Source organism: Cydia splendana, chromosome 20 (genome assembly GCF_910591565.1).
Source record: "Cydia splendana chromosome 20, ilCydSple1.2, whole genome shotgun sequence".
In the NCBI taxonomy this organism is placed as follows: domain Eukaryota; kingdom Metazoa; phylum Arthropoda; class Insecta; order Lepidoptera; family Tortricidae; genus Cydia; species Cydia splendana.
In genome coordinates this window covers 6,026,263-6,046,078 of record NC_085979.1, presented here as the reverse complement: position 1 = coordinate 6,046,078, position 19,816 = coordinate 6,026,263, and the positions used below count along the sequence as shown (strand labels likewise).

The window sequence follows — 19,816 nt, the reverse complement described above, 5'->3', positions numbered from 1 at the left end:
TTATTCGAAAAATCGGCCTATTATTCGTAGAATTTTCGAATCTCACCATGATTCACCATACATGTTGTTCGAGAGATCAGTGAAAATTATATCGTCAACTGCCGGGCTCGTACATGACTGGCGAGACAGAATCTCGCGGCGAGATAGACTATCCGTCCCTCTTTTATTAACATAGTTAGAAAAAGACGCGTCCACTGATTAACAGTCCGCCGGACGGTATCGGCCTGTCAGTTGTTCGGAACTGTCAAAATATTGTTCTAACTGACAGGCCGATACCGTCCGGCGGACTGTTAATCAGTGGGCCCCTTTAGGTACCAGTTTGGCGCGCTGTTCAAAATCCTATACTAAATGAGGCGTAACGCAAACTCGTACCTGTACGGTTACCATCAGTTTGTCACTGACATAAACGCCGTCGAGAACGTAATTTACTTTCTATACGTCCCGTTTGCACTAATATGTGAGTGCGAGCGAGATGTATAGAAAGTAAATTACGTTCTCGACGGCGTTTATGTCAGTGAAAAACTGATGGTAACCGTACTGGGCCATTTAATTTAAAGTTGTCCCCTACACTTTTTTTTTATTTGTGAAATTTTATGTTATTTCTACTCAGAATCACGAGCTCTTTCTACCCTAAATTAGGAATAGGAAAAACCTTGGGGCACTTTTTTTCTCCTATTAGGATTCCTAATAGGAGGAATTTTTTTTCCATTCCATCATTCATTTCCATTCCGTTACCATTTTTCATAGATTTTGTATGACGGTCACGGAATAGAATAATCGAAAATTTTATGGAAATTATGGGACACTTTTTTTCTCCTATTAGGATCAAAAGAGCTCATGATTCTGAGTAGAAAAAACATAAAAAATCCCAAATTTGAAATAAAAGTGTAGGGGACAGCTATAAATAAAAAAAATAAAAAATAATACGCGTCGACTTGAGAACCTCCTCCGTTTTTTTCGTCGGTTGAAAATGGCCCTCCTACGTCACGTGACGCTATCGAATTAAATAAAAGTATGGAGAAGCGGTAATTCACTATCCTTTTAACGTATCATTATTGCAATGTCGCTTATAATCGCATCGCCTTCAGTATGCTCCAGCCTTAAATAGTTAATCTCCTAATATAAACTGAGATTATGGATCCATCATCTAGGCTCATATCCGAAGGGCAGCCTTCCAGATGCATAATGTTGTATGCATTGAAGCTTACTTCAAAGCCCTGCTCATCCAATTAAAAGCACATTTTCTCACATCACCAATGAATTTCACGTGAACAAAGAACAAATTTGCAAATACCGTTCATTTGTCGTTAACGGTTATTTAATAAAGTTCAAATTCGTTTAACATATTAGTAAAGCGTACTTGGTAAAGGAACGTTTAAATCTAAACTGTGTCACTTCACTTTGAACATCCATTCAAAATCCAACCTTAATACATACAATTTAAAGTTAAAAATGCATTGTGCGTATTAGTTTGAAGGAGCCATTTTGTTTAGAGCGTTGTGATACGGAGGGTAGTTCGCGCAGGCGCGGTGCGGCGTAAACACCGTATTACGGGCAGTAATCGTACGCCAGTCGCCGTGGGCGGTCGTGTCGCGTTGTGTCGGATCGCGTGTGCCGTGTGCTCGAATACATTGTTAAACTGTGGATTTTTCCTGTGATTTTTAAGGTAAGATACTGTTAATTATTCAATATACGTTGTCATACTGTGTAGACATGTGTGTTTATATGCGTAGACATGTACATAAATAATGCTATACGTGTATTGACGGCATGGATTGGTTAGTACGTTGAGTCAAGACAATGTGTTCGGCATGGTTGAGTGAAAATAACTGAAAACCGCGCGTTTATTTATATAACGTTAAAGTAACGAACCATTGTTTAAAATAGTTTGAAGTGAAAATAGAGCGGATTATGTTTTAATTTTAATTATTAAAATGAAGATAAATTTAAATTATTTACTATTAATTTAAATACATTGCAGTTATGTAGGTTTGGATAAATTAATTGTAATCTCGTGTATTTCAAAACCTTGTCACTATAAATAAATAATTCATAAAACGAATCAAGATCTAATTATGAAATATCGGCAAGGTACAAAGTGGCCGGCCAATGATCGAAGGAAAATTATAAGTAGGCATATATATACACACAACTCCAAAATTGCATTTCCACAGCAAACAACAATGGGATTCATTCTTAAAGTGGATATGCACTTTAGCAGCTCACTGCACATAGGTACCACAAAAATATTAAATTACAAACCGTTTAAGATTGACACAGGACACGTAACCACGTCAATGAGTCACAATGAGTTCTAAATACACTTAGCATAATTAATAAGAAAGTATTTCCAATTTATATTTTAAGAGGAAAGCGGACGACCCCTTCTCCCTACAAACGTAGTTCCCATTTCCTTCTGATATTGAAATTATGGAAAACTAGCTTTTGCCTGCGACTTCTCCTGCGTGGAATTAGCAGCAGCTAAAGTCGGTATAGCGCCTGGATAATGCTAATAACAATCATTCAATTCGCGCATTGCTTACTTCAATTATTAGGCAATTCATTAACTCTTTCAATTCCACTCCCGTTTGCATTCTCTTCAGGAATGATTTCCGACATAAAAACTATCCTATGTTCTTCCCCGGGACTCAAACTATCTCTATATCAAATTTCAACTACATCGGTTCAGTGGCTTAAGCGTGAAGAGGTAATAGACAGACAGACAGACAGACACACTTTCGCCTTTATAATATTAGTATGGATATTTTGACACAATTTGATTTTTTTAACCAATATGGCCATACCTTCCGTAGAAGGTTTCGCGCGGCGCGCCATATCTTCTGTTTCGTTCTAATATTCTGGCAATACGCCCCCTCTTAAGGTAGATTTTCGTAGCAGCACATGATCAGTGGCCTATTTTATAAAGCTACAAGTTACAATTTACAAGCGGAAGTCTCGTTCTAACACATAGGGTTAGAAAGAGACTTCCGCTTGTAAAATGTAACTTGTAGCTTTATAAAATAGGCCACAGGTGTGCCTTTAGTGAAAAATTCACCTTGTATACAAAACAGGCCTTTGCTAATTTAATGATGACTCACTTTAGACCGGGCCGTGTCCGGGCCGGAGCTTCCGGGGCATCGTTTTCTATGGAAAGCCTCACGTGATCACCTGTCCTGTCATAGAAAAGTAAGCGCCAGAAGCTCCGGCCCGGACACGGCCCGGTCTAACGTGAGTCATTCTTTACTTATACCTTTGTGTTTCCCTTTTTTTCGGTCCCAAGACCGTACCGTAGCTTATTACTTAGTTTTGATTAGCGACCCGCCCCGGCTTCGCACGGGTTAACAAATTATACACCTAAACCTTCCTCAAGAATCACTCTATTGATAAGTGAAAACCGTATGAAAATCCGTTCAGTAGTTTTTGAGTTTATCGCGAACATACAAACAAACACAAACAGACAGACGCGGCGGGGGACTTCGTTTTATATTATTATAGCCCTTTATTTCATGCAATTTAACATAACAGTACAATATTTACCATTAATTATATACAGGTGACATGCTAATAGTAACTACTTATTTATAAACATTTATAAGTAATAATTTTACTCTTACAGCTGTCTATTAGGAAATATGTATGTATATAGATTTTTTTTTTAACAAATTGGTTTTTACCATTTTAATTATGATTAAAATAATGAATTAGTTATTATATATAAATTAATTAATTGCATGGCGCTATGCGCGCAAAGGCCTCCCCCAAACGTTCCCATTTTTTCCTGTCTTGAGCTGATCTCCACCAGTGTCTGTCATAACTTTTTAGATCGTCTCTCCATCTAAGTTTAGGTCTATGGTTCTTCCTTTTTCTATATCTGGGCACCCACTCTGTCAATATTTTTGCCCATCTATCACTTGGCATTCTACATACGTGACCTGCCCATGCCCATTTAGTTTTTTTGGCTGCGTGGATAACGTCTTCTATGCCTGTTTTTTTCCTTATAGCTGTGTTTCTTATTCTGTCTTGCCTGGTTATTTTTAGCATCGACCTCTCCATCGCCCTCTGGCATACTCTAAGCTTACGTTTTATAAGGTGTAGTGATTTAGAGTTAAACGTATCGTATTAATATACAATATACAGGATGATTCATGAGACGTGAGCAGGACTAATCCTGCACATTCAGTAACTGATAATTGATCGATCACCGTCGTATTTAGGAGAAACAACCACACTCTTTCCTATTTTTTTACTTTTTGATGAGGGCAAATTTAATTCTCAACAATCATGGTCATCAGGACCTAATTAATAAACATAAAACCTCTTTAACCGTAATGGCATTTTGATTACGAAGAAAATAAACTGTCAAACTTGAGTGAGATACGAGTTTTCAAAAGTAACCAGACCGCGATGACAGTGATGACATTCAATTTGACACAGAATATCGGTAGTTTAGTATTCTAATTTTAGGGTGACCATGCATGTCGTAAAAAAATTAATAACTTTTTTTTTCAACACGACTAGAAAATTAACGTTAACCTCACTAATACTGATACGAAACAGTTGCTTATAATTAACGATATGCGCAGTGTTAGTCCTGCTCACGTCTCCTGAATCACCCTGTATATGTATATACCTACATATTAAGGTTACGTCGGTATTGCGTGCTTGGTCCCTACCTGGATGGCTACAGAACAGTTAACAGTTAGTGCATTTATACAAGTAACTACTTAAAAAGTTTAGCCCAATTACGGACGTGTTTTACCTACAGAAACTCCTTTTTACGAAAACTAAACGGTTTTTTTTCCTTTTAAACTTTAGTGAAAAGGTATGGACAAGGTATATGCCTATATATTGGTGTACCACTACGTACTGCCGCACTTAGAACCTAGGGAAGAAAATTTGGTATGTATATTCGTAGCATCTAATATTTCCTATTTACTAAAATTCTCCTCGGTATAAATATTGACGAAAAAATTAATTGGAAAACACACATAGATAAAATTAGTTTAAAAATATCATGCTTTGCTTATGCCCTCAGAAATATTAAAAAAAACTTCAGACTTAAAAACAGCTCTTAGTGCTTATCACGCATTTACACAGACATGGCTCCAATACGGGATTGTATTATGGGGTAACAGCACAAATAGTGTAGATTTGTTCATACTGCAAAAAAGGTGTATTAGAATATTAAGTAACATAAAAAATCAAGAAAGTTGCAGACCTTACTTTAAAAAATTAAATATTTTATCTTTACCATCCATTTACATCTTAGAAACATGCAAATTTGTACGAAAACATCCTGACCTATATATGAAAACTAAGGACCGTCATACTAGTAACTTGAACTTAAGAAATCAAAATAAGATTGCCCTTCCTGCCAGTAATTTACAAATGAGTAATAAAAGCCCCTATAGCATATCTATAAGAATTTTTAACAGTCTTCCTAAAGAAATAGCGGAAGAATTAAAATATGACAAATTTGTAGGTTGCTTGAAGACTTATTTAATAAGTAATTGTTTTTATTCTATAGAAGAATATTCGGATGATAATAAATACCATAAATAGGCATATATATACTACAAAAAACTACGGTATACTATAAAAAAAAAATATTGTGACTACTATTTGTTTGTGTACCTATTCTGTAATTTGTATGTTATAATTGTTTTATGTGTTAGTGTTAGATCAAATTGCCATACCCTTACAGGGTCTCATATTGTGAAACATTATTAGTTAAGAATATCTGTGTAAACACCAATATGAAAGCAATAAACATATATTATATTATTATTATTATCGTCAGTGTAAAAACTAACCATGAATAATGTGGTGGTACTGGTGCTCGACGCGGTCTCAGTACATGTCATCTTGAAACTTAGGTCATTGTCAATAGAGGTGACAGTAGGGTGTCATCTATTGGGCATTAGCATGTCGAGCACTAGTACCACCACCTTACTGTTTAGACTTACCTGAGGGTCGAGGCGTTAGTTTATTTGAGCGTTTTATGTTAAGTGAACATTTTGTACTATGTTATGGCCGCATACATTACCTACTTAGAATTAATTAGAAAGATTGAGGTTAAGTCAGTCGTAGGGCTTATGTGATGCGGAATCGTTTAACTAAGGGCACGAGAGTACAGTCTCCTGCAATAATATGTTACACAACGAAGGCCGCAATAATATCTGACACGATCTTATTTGTAGAGCCATAAGAGCGTGTCACATATTTTTGCGGCCTTCGAAGAGCAACATATTATGTCAGTTTTGACACTGTCTGTGACTTAAGGGGCCCACTGATTAACAGTCCGCCGGACGGTATCGGCCTGTCAGTTGTTCGGAACTGTCAAAATTTTGTTCTAACTGACAGGCCGATACCGTCCGGCGGACTGTTCATCAGTGGGCCCCTTTATGGTACGGTTACAGGTCGAGTGCTTAATTCTGTCGGTTTCCTAGATATCTGGGGGTTTAAAGTATTTAATTTCTTTTTCGTAATACTAACAGTTCATGGGTTATTTGGACTCAGACTCACGAGGACTATTGATTTAAACAAAGAAAAAAGTTCCCAGTTTTTCATACAAATTTTGGATGTCAGTCTTGTGACGGTTCATACAAAACGTTATGTGAAAATTGCGTCACAAAACTGCCAATTTTTTCAGACTTCTTTTTTGTCCTTTTTGAAATTGATATTCCTCGTGAATAGAAGAAATACAAAAGTTGATGATTTTTCGAAAAAAAGCAAATGATAGGTAAGTACCATCACGCTCCGCGATTGTTGCGCCATTTGAATCCTAGCTAAATTGGTTGTTCAATACTTGGGCGTTTTCAGAAATAAATATCGAAAACCCGATTCTCACAGATCCCGGTGTTTTTGGGTTCTTTCAACTCAGAATCACTAGCATATTCAATTCTGATGATAAAATAAAATGTCCCAAAAATTTGTATGAAAATTGTACATTCCACTACGTCACGCACATACAAGTGAAAAAAATTTTCATACTAAAACGTGACGTAATGGAATGGACATTTTGGGACATCTTTTTTTAATGGTGGGATGGAGAATGCTGTCAATTCTGAGTAGAATGAGCCCAAGAACGTCCAGATGTGAAAGAATCAGGTTTTCAATATTTATTTCTGAAAACGCCCACTTACGCTTAACAATTTCCAATTTAGCAAGAACCCTAAATGGCATAACAATCCGGTGTGGTGACTGTGCATACATTATTTCATCCGCTATTGATGCCGACTGTTCAAAAGATACCAGCCAAATACGTATAACTTTCATCTTCTCACCGTCTTAGTCTTATTCTGTAATAATTCCTCCAGATCCTCCCAAATTTTCAACCCAACAGACCGTATCCACTGCCCCCAAATTGCCATTTAGAAAAATCCCTCTCTTTTTTGAGACTCCTCAACAATAGGACTAATTTTCACACCTAAAGGAGCAAAAAGACTTAAATCTAAGTACAATTTTACGGAAAATTAGAATCTCATACGCTTGTAATTAGAATGATAATTGCTTGTAAAGAAATAAGACTTAGTTCCTTTTGAGTTTCGTAAGTAGATCCTCTGTGTGTATAAACTAAAATAAATGTCTTAGGGCCACATGCACCATTCACTAACCCGGGGTTAACCGGTTAAACTATGGAGTTACCATGGTTACCAGTACAATTTGACACTGGGTTAACGGTTTAACCGATTAACCCCGGGTTAGTGGAATGGTGCAAGTGGGCCTTAAGGTGGTAAATTTGAATAGATTAAAATCTTTTTAACCAAACAATAGTAAAGTTTTATTTTAATTGCTGGCTTTAAAACTTTGAATGTTTTATTTACAAGCTTTTAAGCAAATCAGATGGAGTACAAGGATTTGAATAAGCGACATTGTTTCATGTCTTATACAGGAATTGTATTGTTAAAATTCCGTTTTGATTTAGCTCTTTGACAGTAAGTAAGATACAATTTCTCTTGAGATAGCCTTCGGGTGATAGACGGAACCCTATTAGGTACAATCCTCTGCTGTCTGTTTGTCTGTCTGTCCAGGCTATATTATTTATGGGGGTATTCAGAAAAATGGTACCATTTACTTTATTTAAAAAACCATCAACTTTTTGGTTATTTAGACTCAAAATGACGAGTACAATTGAATGAGACAAAGAAAAAGAGCGTCCCCAGTTTTTTATACAAATTTTGGGTGTCAGTTTTATAACGATCCATACAAAATGAATTTTATTGGGACACATTTTTTTTCTTTTTAAATCGATAGTCCACGTGATTCTGAGTAGAAGTAACCCAAAAGTTGGTGGATTTTAGAAAAAAGTAATGGTACACTTTTAAGTGAAAAATGCCCATATACGATTCAGAGTTCAGAGGGCCTACCGCGAACCACGTTCGACGTGTTGCCTCCCTGTCGCACTTACGTACAAATTTACAAGTGCGACAGAGGGGCAACACGTCGAACGTGGTTCGCGGTAGGCCCTCAGACGTAATACGGGCGAAGTCACATATCTAACCGCTCAACGGCAATAGTTATTTGTACAACAAGAGATTAATTTAGAATCTTGAGCGTAGTAAGGGATTCAAAAGCGCACGAGATGTAAATAACTTTGATCTCGTGTAGTACACAAAATTTTTCACCCTAAGCAGTGAGAACATACCTAGAGGGACAGAGATAATAGAACCCAAGTATATCGAACTTGTATTAGACCCCGCATGTTGAAATGACAATTGACTATAAAGGTCACTTGAATGTCATTTTGTCTCACTCAGTGAGCAAAATCGCATTTTGCTCACTGAATGAGACACACTCAGTGAGCAAAATGCGATTTTGCTCACTGAGTGAGACAAAATGACTCAGTGAGCAAAATCGCATTTTGCTCACTGTTTTTAAGAAGCAAAGTACCCTTGTTCGAGCTGCTAAGGTGAAAATTACATTAATACATACATTTTTTATCCCAAATTGGGATTTCGTATTTATTCCGCCTAGAATCAGGAGCTCTTCAAACTTAGCAAATTTTAGAGTTATCCATAACTAGCTTTTGCCCGCGACTTCGTCTGTGTGGAATTAATAATTTGGGTACCTACCTTAATTATTAAGCAAATCCACTTTTTATTCCACCCTTCTTTTGACCCCCAGAGGGATGACTAATTAGTCAACAATGCCCGTAAGGGGATGAATTGTGAGATAACTAATAAGTATCCTACGTCCACGTCCGGGACTCAAACTATCTGTATACCAAATTTCAACTAAATTTAGTTCAGCGGTTTAAGAGCCAACAGGAGTGGTCATTCCTCCATACAAACGTAGTCCTCGTTTTCCTCCGTGGTTTTTGAAGCTAGAGCAATGATTTTTTCAACACAGATTAATATTGTCAATATCTGTGTCGGACCGTTTTGCTTTTTTTGATATTTTTGTTTTTTAAGGCGCTAGAGCCCTTTAAAAACGGCCAAAATGGCCTAATAGACTATGCCGCAATGAGAGGCGTGGTATTCAAAACTGATATCAATTAGCCAAAAAAGCAAAACGGTCCGACACAGATAATTTCATAATCATTTAGATTTCCAAATTTGGTTACGATTGGTTAAGTTTTGGGGGAGGAAAAAGAGGACTACGAAACCTCGATTTTTGTCATTTTTACGCAGGATTTTTCGCCTCAGCTGCAGTTGTCCCTATCGCACTAATTTTAGGGGCGGAGTCAAGTTTCTAAATACGTACACAGCCAGAAAAGTGATGGGCAATAGTCGACATTTAATGTCGATAATCTAGTGATGTAAGAAGTTATCGATAAACCGTCTTGTGTGAAAATATCTAGATCCTAAGATACAAGGGGTTTTGGGTTGAGAGTAGGGAACACATTTTTGTAGTTATGATATACAATCTATTATGAACTTTTTGATTCTAATATTTCAAATTAGAAATCAAAATCAAAAATATTTTATTGCATGGTTAAAATGGGTTAACAAAATTTTTAGGTACCTACAGGCACGCTTCGTAATTGTCGAGCAATTTAGGGTCCTAGCTGAATTGGTTGTTCCATACTTACTCGTGCTCTATGGAATGTCCAATTTAGCTAGAACCCTAAATGGCTCAACAATCACGGAGCGTGACAGTACAAATGATTCATGTTCTGTATATCCTGCCCTACAATGGCGTTAATATTTGGTTGTCATGTCTATACTTCGTTTTTAAGCATTATTGAAAAAAAAAATAGTAAACACTAATATTAACCACTAAATAATTATACGATTGCATGCTTAAAAAAGACACGTCACCTTCACTCTAATGCTAAACAAACGAAGAATAAGAACTAACAGCGATAAGACCGCCTGTTGCTACCTTTATCTACATTGTAAATCGGTTTTAGGGTTCCGTACCCAAAGGGTAAAACACGGGACCCTATTACTAAGATTCCGCTGTCCGTCCGTCCGTCTGTCACCAGGCTGTATCTCACGAACCGTGATAGCTAGACAGTTGAAATTTTCACAGATGATTTATTTCTGTTGCCGCTATAACAACAAATACTAAAAACAGGATAAAATAAAAATTTTAGTGGGGCCTCCCATACAACAAACGTGATTTTTGACCGAAGTTAAGCAACGTCGGGCGGGGTCAGTACTTGGATGGGTGACCGTTTTTATAAATAATGGTACGGAACCCTTCGTGTGCGAGTCCGACTTGCACTTCGCCGGTTTTTTTTAAATTTGTTTTTATGTTTGTGGTGTAATAAAGAATATTTTAGAGTCAGACCAAGAAAAGTCTACAGCAATTTTGATAGCACACGCAGTGCAAGTGTTATTTATGTGTCATAATTTCATAGAAGCGACGTTTGAAATAATACTTGCACTGCGTGTTCTATCAAAATCGCTAAAGATTTTTCTTGGCCTAACTCTACTTTAAATTACAAAGTAAGGCCTAAATTATAAAATAAGGCCCATCAATGTTTTTTTTTTGTGTTTATTAAACTTGATATTTTGTTGTTTTTGGCGGACATGGCCTCAAAATTTAAACCCGCTTAAGAATCGGGCCTTATTTCGTGCATTATATACAATACTACCCATTTTTGTGTAGTCATTATTTATACTATAGAAGCATTGTTTGAGTAGCCAATTATTTAAACAGTATTTTTTTAAAGGGCAACGGTGGCAATATTTTAAGGTCTGGATAATAAGATACAGATCTTAATAAGGATATCAATGTAAGTGAATGTTACCATGACTACCAAACAAACAAATGTGATAGAATTTGCCAGCTGGCATTGTAACATTCAGACAGTTACCTATGTACCTAATCTGAAATATGAATAAATTAGTAATATTTTAAACAGGAAAGTAAACCGAATTTTGGCCTTTTGCTGGACACAATCACAATAGTAATTTGTTTTACAAGAGGGCAAAGTTTATCGCCACCGGTTGATGCATTTGCAGCACCAATGGTAGAAAATGCAAGCTCATCATCAACTGCATAATCGACGTTTGATATGACTATTGAATCCGAGCTTTTTGATCATGAATCATGATAAAACAAAATTTTAGAAGGTCGCAGAATAGTGGATTTAAAATATTTATTTTCTGTGATCTCAAATATCAGGCATGATCATACAAATTGTACATTTGCTGATCTTGCCTTTGTCATTGAAAGACGTAAGGGTTTACACAGAGAATATATATTTAAGTGTAATATGTGCAAAAAAAAGGAAACGATACACTCTGAAGACCCAAAAAGAAAATGTTAGTAAATACTGCTCCTCCCCATGGTTACTTGGTTCCTTATTCAACCTACCTGAAATTAAACGAGTAGGTTAGTAAATTATATCATTTTACATTATAAAGTTAAATGTTTAGGTATCTCAATCACTTACTCACTGGTGGACATGGACGCAAAATTTTTGCCCATCTACTTATACTATCTTATAAAAAATTAAATTTTGAAAGTTAGCACGCTTAAAGTTCGTTTTTTTGCATTAAGGTAACAGATTTTGACATGTCTTATTAAAAATTACCATTGAAAAATAAGTCATAGCAAATATGTTAGAATTATAAATCATATTAATCATATTAATGAGCAAGAGCACCCTAAACCGGCGAGCGTGTATGAGGAATGTTATGAATGTGAAGGAAGCGAAAGTGGTATGTCAGGATCGTAGCAAGTGGAAATCCGTGGTCTCTGCCTACCCCTCCGGGAAATAGGCGTGATTGTATGTATGTATGTATGTATGTATGTATGTATTAATCATATACTTTTTTATATTCTTTTGCTTTCATAAGTAATATAAACTAATTTTTGAAAGCGTTTTTCAATAATTATTAATAAAAAGACACGTCATGATTGTTTACCTTCTTTCTAATGCTAAAAAATAACGAACTATAATAACCGGGCCTTATTTGGTACAGAACCTTGATTTGATAGGTACATCGGATATTCTGGGCCCCTGAGTTTGTTACGTAAAGGACAAAATGGTGACATGTGGTTAGAGCTGATACTGTTAAACTAGTGGTTCTGTGCGCTAAGTATAAAAAATAAGCTTCAGCGAACTCATTAAGCCTAGAAAAAACCCTACACCCTACTGCCACTTAAGTCAGTCTTATGAGTCTTTGAATCAATTTCCGTAGTAGTACTACTACTACTAAGGTACTAGGAGGTAATAAGGCCGATAGTAGGTATAATAAGGCCTACCTGAAAAATAATGTTCTTACAACAGTGTAACCGTGTTAGTTATTTGAGTAACATATATGTAAAGTGATACAATTAAAAGCTAACAGCAAACCAGTACATAAATTATATCTTATGTACTTCTTATGAATTACACTCTTATAAAGGTTTCGGCTAATTACGCTTAATTACTTGAATAAAGGTAGATGAATTGCGTGCGGTCCAATAGGTAACCACAACTCACGGAGTCCAAAACAATAAGCTGATCAGCAAAGTCAAGTAAACAAAGCCAAGTCACAGTAGTAGAAAGATTATCGAGTTCCGTAAACGTAAGCCGGGTCAAAAAATTCAATCGCAACACAGTAAGTAATAAGTGAACGCCTCGTGGCAGTAACGCACGAAAAATAACATTGCAAATTGTCGGCAATGAGGCGCGCGCGGGTGCAAGCGTACGCATCTGTGTGCGTGCATTACACACACAAATACAGTCTCTCACGCCCCGTCAGAGCGACGGGTATATTCAGCTTGAAATCTCAAAATTGACTTTTAGCTCAGCTCCCGTTTCGTCTTAAGCGTGAAGAGGTAACAGACAGACACGCTTTCGCATTTATAATATTATATATATGGATAGTATATGGATTTGTTTTGGCTCCATAAACGAATTTTGCCTAAATGTTAGAAACAAAGTACTTAGGTATTCGTTATTTGATTTCATCTCCCCGCACCATTCGCTGTATGAGATCCATTTAGTAGCAATGAATATTTGAATAGATTCATGTTATCTAATAATTTATTCAAAACCCCTATCTACTTGTTTAAAACAGATTTGGTTTCCCATTTTGCCATTGTGTGTAGGTACACTCAGGACAATAGGGATTGTGCACAAATCACGCGAGGTGTTTTCGGCTACTTTTTGACCCCCCCTTCCCCTTGGTGATATTTGGTGAGGTTTTTGGCTACCCCCTCTCCCCCACATAACCTCACGTGTATTTATTTGTTTTTTTTTATCCGACCGGTCAAGGCCACGCGCTCCAAAATTTCGTAAAATAGACTCGCTATTTTGAAGTGCGGAGTGAAGTTTTTCTTAGTTTCGTTCACTGTAGAAAAATACACGTGAGGTCTCCTTATACCCCCCTTCCCAACGTGATCTGTCGTGATTTTTTCGTGGCGGGGTCACCCCCCTCCCCCCCTCCTATCGAACCTCGCGTGATTTGTGCACGAGACCTTTTATACCGTGTTGTGCAAATTACGTAATGGTGACACGCTTGCAGCTGGCGGGTCGCCAAACTGGGAATGCGCTAAAACTGACTAAACTCTGTCGTTATCCAGCTTTTTTTGGACACGGTGCTTTATTATTTAACTGTCAAAATGTTATAGGTACCTACCGGCTAAAGGATGACTCACGTTAGACCGGGCCGTGTCCGACCCGGAGCATCCGGCGCATCGTTTTCTATGGAAATCATCACGTGATCGCCTGTCATGTCATAGAAAAGTAAGCTCCGGAAGCTCCGGCCCGGACACGGCCCGGTCTAACGTGAGCCTTAAGGCTGGCCCGTGTTCCACACTGACAATAGGGATATTTCCTGTATTGAAAATAAATTATTTCACACCATTCACGAAATAAAACACCAGATAATTATTAGAAGAACATATATAGATAGCAGTTATTTTTAAACACAATTTCTATTTAATTAATCGGATAGAAATATAAAAAAGGGGTTTGGGTACGGAACCCTAACAATGGCTTCCACGATGATATCTTCGCTATTATCAAAAGTGTGTTAGGTAGTTGCTTTTAGTAACAATTATTTTGTCAGGATCCTAATCATACATAAGCGATTAAAGACCTTATTATTCATGTAATAGAAGCTAAAATAGCGTAAACATATAGGTAATGTTCTTGCGACATTTAAAAAGTCCATCGTCTGGAAACCATTTGGGATCGTAAATTAACCCCCTAAGTGGCAGAAGGAGGGTTAAGGATGGAATTAGTGTCAGGAATTACTGTAAAGTTAAACCGTAAATAACTTGAATACGAAAATTCGTTTTATTTGTTGAAATTAATTAAATATAAGTCTACCCCTTATCTCGGGCGATCAGTAAAGAAGTTAAGCAGTTATATTTTAAAGTTTCAAAAGTTTCAAAGTTTTTATTTGCGAGAATCATGGTTAGGTATAATGTGATGGACTTAAAATAACATGGCGTTCTACTAGAAAAAACTGAGTTTTAGGATAAAAAATTAGTTATAATATTTATATTTTATTTGCTTAAGGCCCACTTGCACTATCCCACTAACCCGGGCTTAAGCGGTTAAACCTAATGTCAAATTGTACTGGTAACCATGGTAACTCCAGGTTTAACCGGTTATCCCCGGGTTAGTAGAATGGTGCAAGATGGGCCTAGTGCCTAGGGCCAGTGCATCACATGAGCCTAGCCGCCGACATACAATTGAAGTTACGAATTTAATTTATCTATGAAAAGGGACCTTATTGTCGATGGCGCTTACGCCGTTATTAACGATGCTCCGATATAAATACAATGCCTAGCTGTGCGGCGTAAGCGCCATCGAGAAAAAGGTCCCTTTTCATAGATAATACCCCATATCTATGTCATCTATTAGATTCGTTGCTACAAATTGTAATAAAAACAGCTACACTCCTAACTGTACATCGGTGGACCTTATTACAATAGGCATACGGTCCACCGATGTATAGTTCGTCTTTTTTAGCATTAGAAAAATAAGGTAAACAATCTTGATGTGTCTTTTAATTGAAAAACACATTTTATAATAAAGTTACGGCAAATATGTAACAATTATGAATCTAATACGATCATTTATATACTTCTGCTTTCATATATATGTAATAGTTATTGATTTTTAAAAAGCGTTTTTCCATTAAAAGACATGTCAAGATCACTTACCCTCTTTCAAGTTCTTTCTAGTGAACGAACTTTAGGTACAGTTAACCAGTGTGGGCCATGGTACAGTCACCGGCAATAATATGTTACACAACGAAGGCCGCAAAAATATCTGACACGATCTTATTTGTAGAGCCATAAGAGCGTGTCACATATTTTTGCGGCCTTCGAAGAGTAACATATTATTGCAGGTGACTGTACAAATAAATTAAAGCCAGTATTAGTTTTACATACAAAACTTCTACCCGTTCTAATTTCTGTGTAAGGATTTTCCTTGTATATTAGTTATTAAAATTTCAAAGGAATTTAGGATACTTTAAGGTAAAAAAAAACGTTAATTAAAAACAGTTTTTGTTGGTGTTTCATATCGGAATATTTTATTACAAGTTCAAGAGTAAATTAATATAAAAATTATGCCACTTTAACGCAGACGCCGCCTACAAGAGCCTCTCCCTTCTGACACCTTCTCTGAGCACATTTCCCGTTCATCTTCTTAAAACCATCAGGACATTCCGGTACCTCAGGCTTATCCTTCAAATTCACATAGTCCAGATACCAATAATCGTAATCTTCTGTAGTGGTAGTCGTTGGTTTTGGTCTCGGTTTCTTCTTCCTCTGATCAGCCTTACCTTCCTCTTGATACATTAGTCCTTCTTCATTGAAATTGATGACTATGTTCACTGTGTATACATTCTCAGGGTCGCTGCTTCTTAAGTCTGATTTTACTTCATCTTTAAGCTTTAGATTAGGGGCGACAGTGCTTGTGGGTACCGGCCATCCAATGTTAACTGGAGGCAAGCTTATAACATGTGGAGTAAAATCTTTAAGTCCATCTTGTGACGACATGGTACTACTCACAACATTGACTTGCTCAAATATAGCTCTAGGTTCATTTTCTGTTTTCTCCGCAGCTATTTCGATTTCTTCAGTTTTTTCTACATTGACAGCTTCAATTTTTTCTTCAATTTTCCTAGGATGATTTCTTCTAAACGTCCGCGCAGGGGACGCGGTTACCGCCATAAGACATAATGACAAGTATAGAATGCGCATTGTGGTGTCCCTGTTCGATTATAATGTGTGGATGGTCGTGGAGAGTCTATATATACTGGGAACGGGTAGGATGACCTTAAGATCCAGTTGGTAGCAAAAAATAGATGGACAAGTTTGAATTATGCATGTAACTTGATCATTATTCTTTACAGGCTTATTATGAGGAATAAAGGAAGATGGGCACTTAAATAAGTATAAACAACTTGGTGTACTAGACTGCAAAAACGCAAATTTTAGTGTGATAGACTGGGGTTATTTTTAGTTTCTCGTTTTACTTGTTTGTATAGTCTGTCCGTTTTGCTAAGATCAAGTACGCCATAGTAAGTGTATGACGACTTGATCTTAAAAATTGGACTAAACTAAACTAAACTATTTATTAATTTTCATATAAAATCCGTGCATATAAAAACACAATTAAAGTCAGTGACTTAAATTGCTGTACCAATTTTTTTCTTTTACAAACATGCTGTATTGTCGTATGGAATGCATGTAAGTACTTGGAAAGTTTCATATATAGATACGACCCTTAGAAGTATGTACAGTAACCATCAGATGTGTCGGAGTGGCCTAGGTGCTCAAAAATATCTGAACGTATGCACTTTGACGCCATTAAAAAATGTACATAAAAAAGATTTCGACAAATTGAGAACCTCCGCTTTTTTGAAGTCGGTTAAATGGTTAAAAACACCGTAGTCGGGTTAAGTTTTCAAACTATTTAATCGTTCATCCAAACCTTGACACAGTTCTGTTTAACTGTAAACTGAAACATTGAGGGACCCTTTCACACTAAATAGGTTCTTTCAGCCCAAAGAAAAGTTTGATGAAAAAAGTTTTAGAAAGTTTGGCAATGACAATGACGGACCGTGTACGTGACGGTGTTAGTGAGGTGTTATCACGTCCGAAACTTGTTTTAACGTGTTTATTCGTATTTGAAAGCTTTATCTATCTAATACCTTTAAACGAGCAATTCTTCTATATATGTTTATATATTTCGGGGATCTCGGAAACGGCTCTAACGATTTCGATGAATTTTGCTATATGGGGGTTTTCGGAGGCGAAAAATCGATCTAGCTAGGTCTTATCTCTGGGAAAACGCGCATTTTTAAGTTTTTATATATTTTCCAAGCAAAGCTCAGTCTCCCAGATATTATTGTAGGTACCTACCTTTAAACGAGCAATTTTTGTTTATTTATATATATAGGTATTTTGGGGATCTTAGAAACGGCTCTAACGATTTCGATGAAATTTGCTATATGGGGGTTTTCGGGGGCGATGGTCGTATCTCTGAGAAAACGCGCATTTTTGAGTTTTTAAAATATGTTTTCCGAGCAAAGCTCAGTTTCCGAAATATTTTTATATAATGAGGGTAGCTGGTAGCAGACAGGCGAACCAACCTACCAATTAGACGTGCGCGCCGGTCGAAAAAAATCGGGCGGCGGCGCGCCACGAAAAATCCGCGGCGGCGGCGTAACGCCGGCGGCGTGGGGTTTTTCAACTTTTCAATATTAAGACGTATAATGAAAAGTTACGCTTAACCCTTAAGGGGCTACCCCACGCCAATGACCTTCGATCTGTATCCCTTAGTTTTCTAATGTTTCTTGTAGCTTATTATATTAATAGCAAGGCTTTAAGCAATATAGTATCCCATATTTACTTCAAAGTTCATTGTCTTCGAGATATTTGGCATCAAAGTTGAACAATTTTAGGCTAAAAAACTGGTTTTTCGAGACATCAAAGACGAACCCAAATATGTAGATTTCGTACATGTAAGATCCTTCAAACTAGATACGAAAAAAGTGTTTTTTTAGACAATGTTTAAAAAATTCATAATAAAATAAGTATTCATTTTTTCAAAATCCGGTGGACAAAACCGGAGATAAAAGATTGAAAAACCGATAACCGTTTGTCTTATAATTCTATCTGTAGTGCAAAAAAAGGAGATACGATTCAAAACTTGTCAAAAATCGAAGAAAACCTCGGGTAGACCCTCGACAAGGGAAAAAAATGTAAAAAAACTGTGTTAGTATAATTTTTTTGGTGTTATTGTGTTATTATGTGGTTGTTTATTGTAGAAAAATCATGAAAAAAATCTATTTATAATAGTTTCGATAAAAACATACGTATGTTAAATATGTTGGATGTTGCCAGGTTCGGTGTAAATAAAAAGATACGCCGCATAATGAAAAGACGTCTAGTATTTTGGACGTTGCCGAGTATAGGGTAAACCCTCCAGTGAATGAACACCCCCCAGTGAATGAACAAAATCACGTTTTTTGTCTAAAATAAGAAATATAGCAATTTCTACCACTTGTCGTATTTTTTTTCTTATTAACAACTCTATTTCCTATGCAATTTCAACCCCTGCTAAATTTATTTTCGACCAGTTTGAACGTGACTGGCGTTTGAAGTTTACGTATTTCTGGTTTTGAAGTTTTGTATGCAAAAATTATATCCCAGATAAGAACAGTGTACCTTTGGAGCAACATATGAAGTGCTTATTTAATGTTTACCTGTACAAAGTTTGGTTATTTGGTTAGATTAAGAGTTAAACCTTCTACAAATGTACACTTTGTCGACGTATTATGTGATTAAGTCTTTATTTTTTATAGTTCCAATACTGGCTTATCAAATGTTCTGAAACCAGTAAATGAACGGTGTGTTCATTTACTGGTGTCTCCTAGATATAATTTTTTTTCTAAATTTATGTGTAAACGAATTGGTATTGAGCTTGTTTTTTGTGATCCTGCATAGAAAATGATTCTGATTCTTTCAGCCAATATTGGAACAAACAAAATTTCTATAGTCCATTTACTGGATTTTTCATGCCTATGTATGAACAATACAACATTTGGGGTGTTCATTTATAAGATTTCTACTAATTCTATGTTTGAACAATGTAACCACGAACAATGCAATGACAAGTTTATTATTTTAAGCATTATTTGCTAATCCTAACTTTTTTCATCAGAAAATGCTGATTGTGTCTTGTTTTAAAGATTGATTCTCTTTTTCTTAATAATATGTAATAGGTTCTGGTGAATAACCATCATTTTATTACATTCTAATCTATTTGAAATCAATATGGAGGGGATAAAAATATATGAACGCTTTCGCTATACCTACTAAAATAGAGCTGGAAACGTTTATAGTGTTAAAAATGTTTTTTTTAAAGCTGATTAAAAATATCTAAATGATGTTCATTCACTGG

General features: G+C 36.3%; 1 protein-coding gene and 1 long non-coding RNA gene across 2 annotated transcripts in view; one reads left to right on the top strand and one right to left on the bottom strand.

The window, feature by feature from the left end:
* Window positions 1–19,816, bottom strand: part of LOC134800869 (uncharacterized) — a 417,476-nt gene that overhangs the window by 14,561 nt on the left and 383,099 nt on the right. The window lies entirely within an intron of this gene.
* Window positions 1,490–19,816, top strand: part of LOC134800837 (uncharacterized) — a 242,076-nt gene continuing 223,749 nt past the window's right edge. The window contains exon 1 of the mRNA XM_063773393.1: window positions 1,490–1,666. The gene's annotated coding sequence lies outside the window, so the exon portion shown is untranslated. The remainder of the gene's footprint in view (window positions 1,667–19,816) is intronic.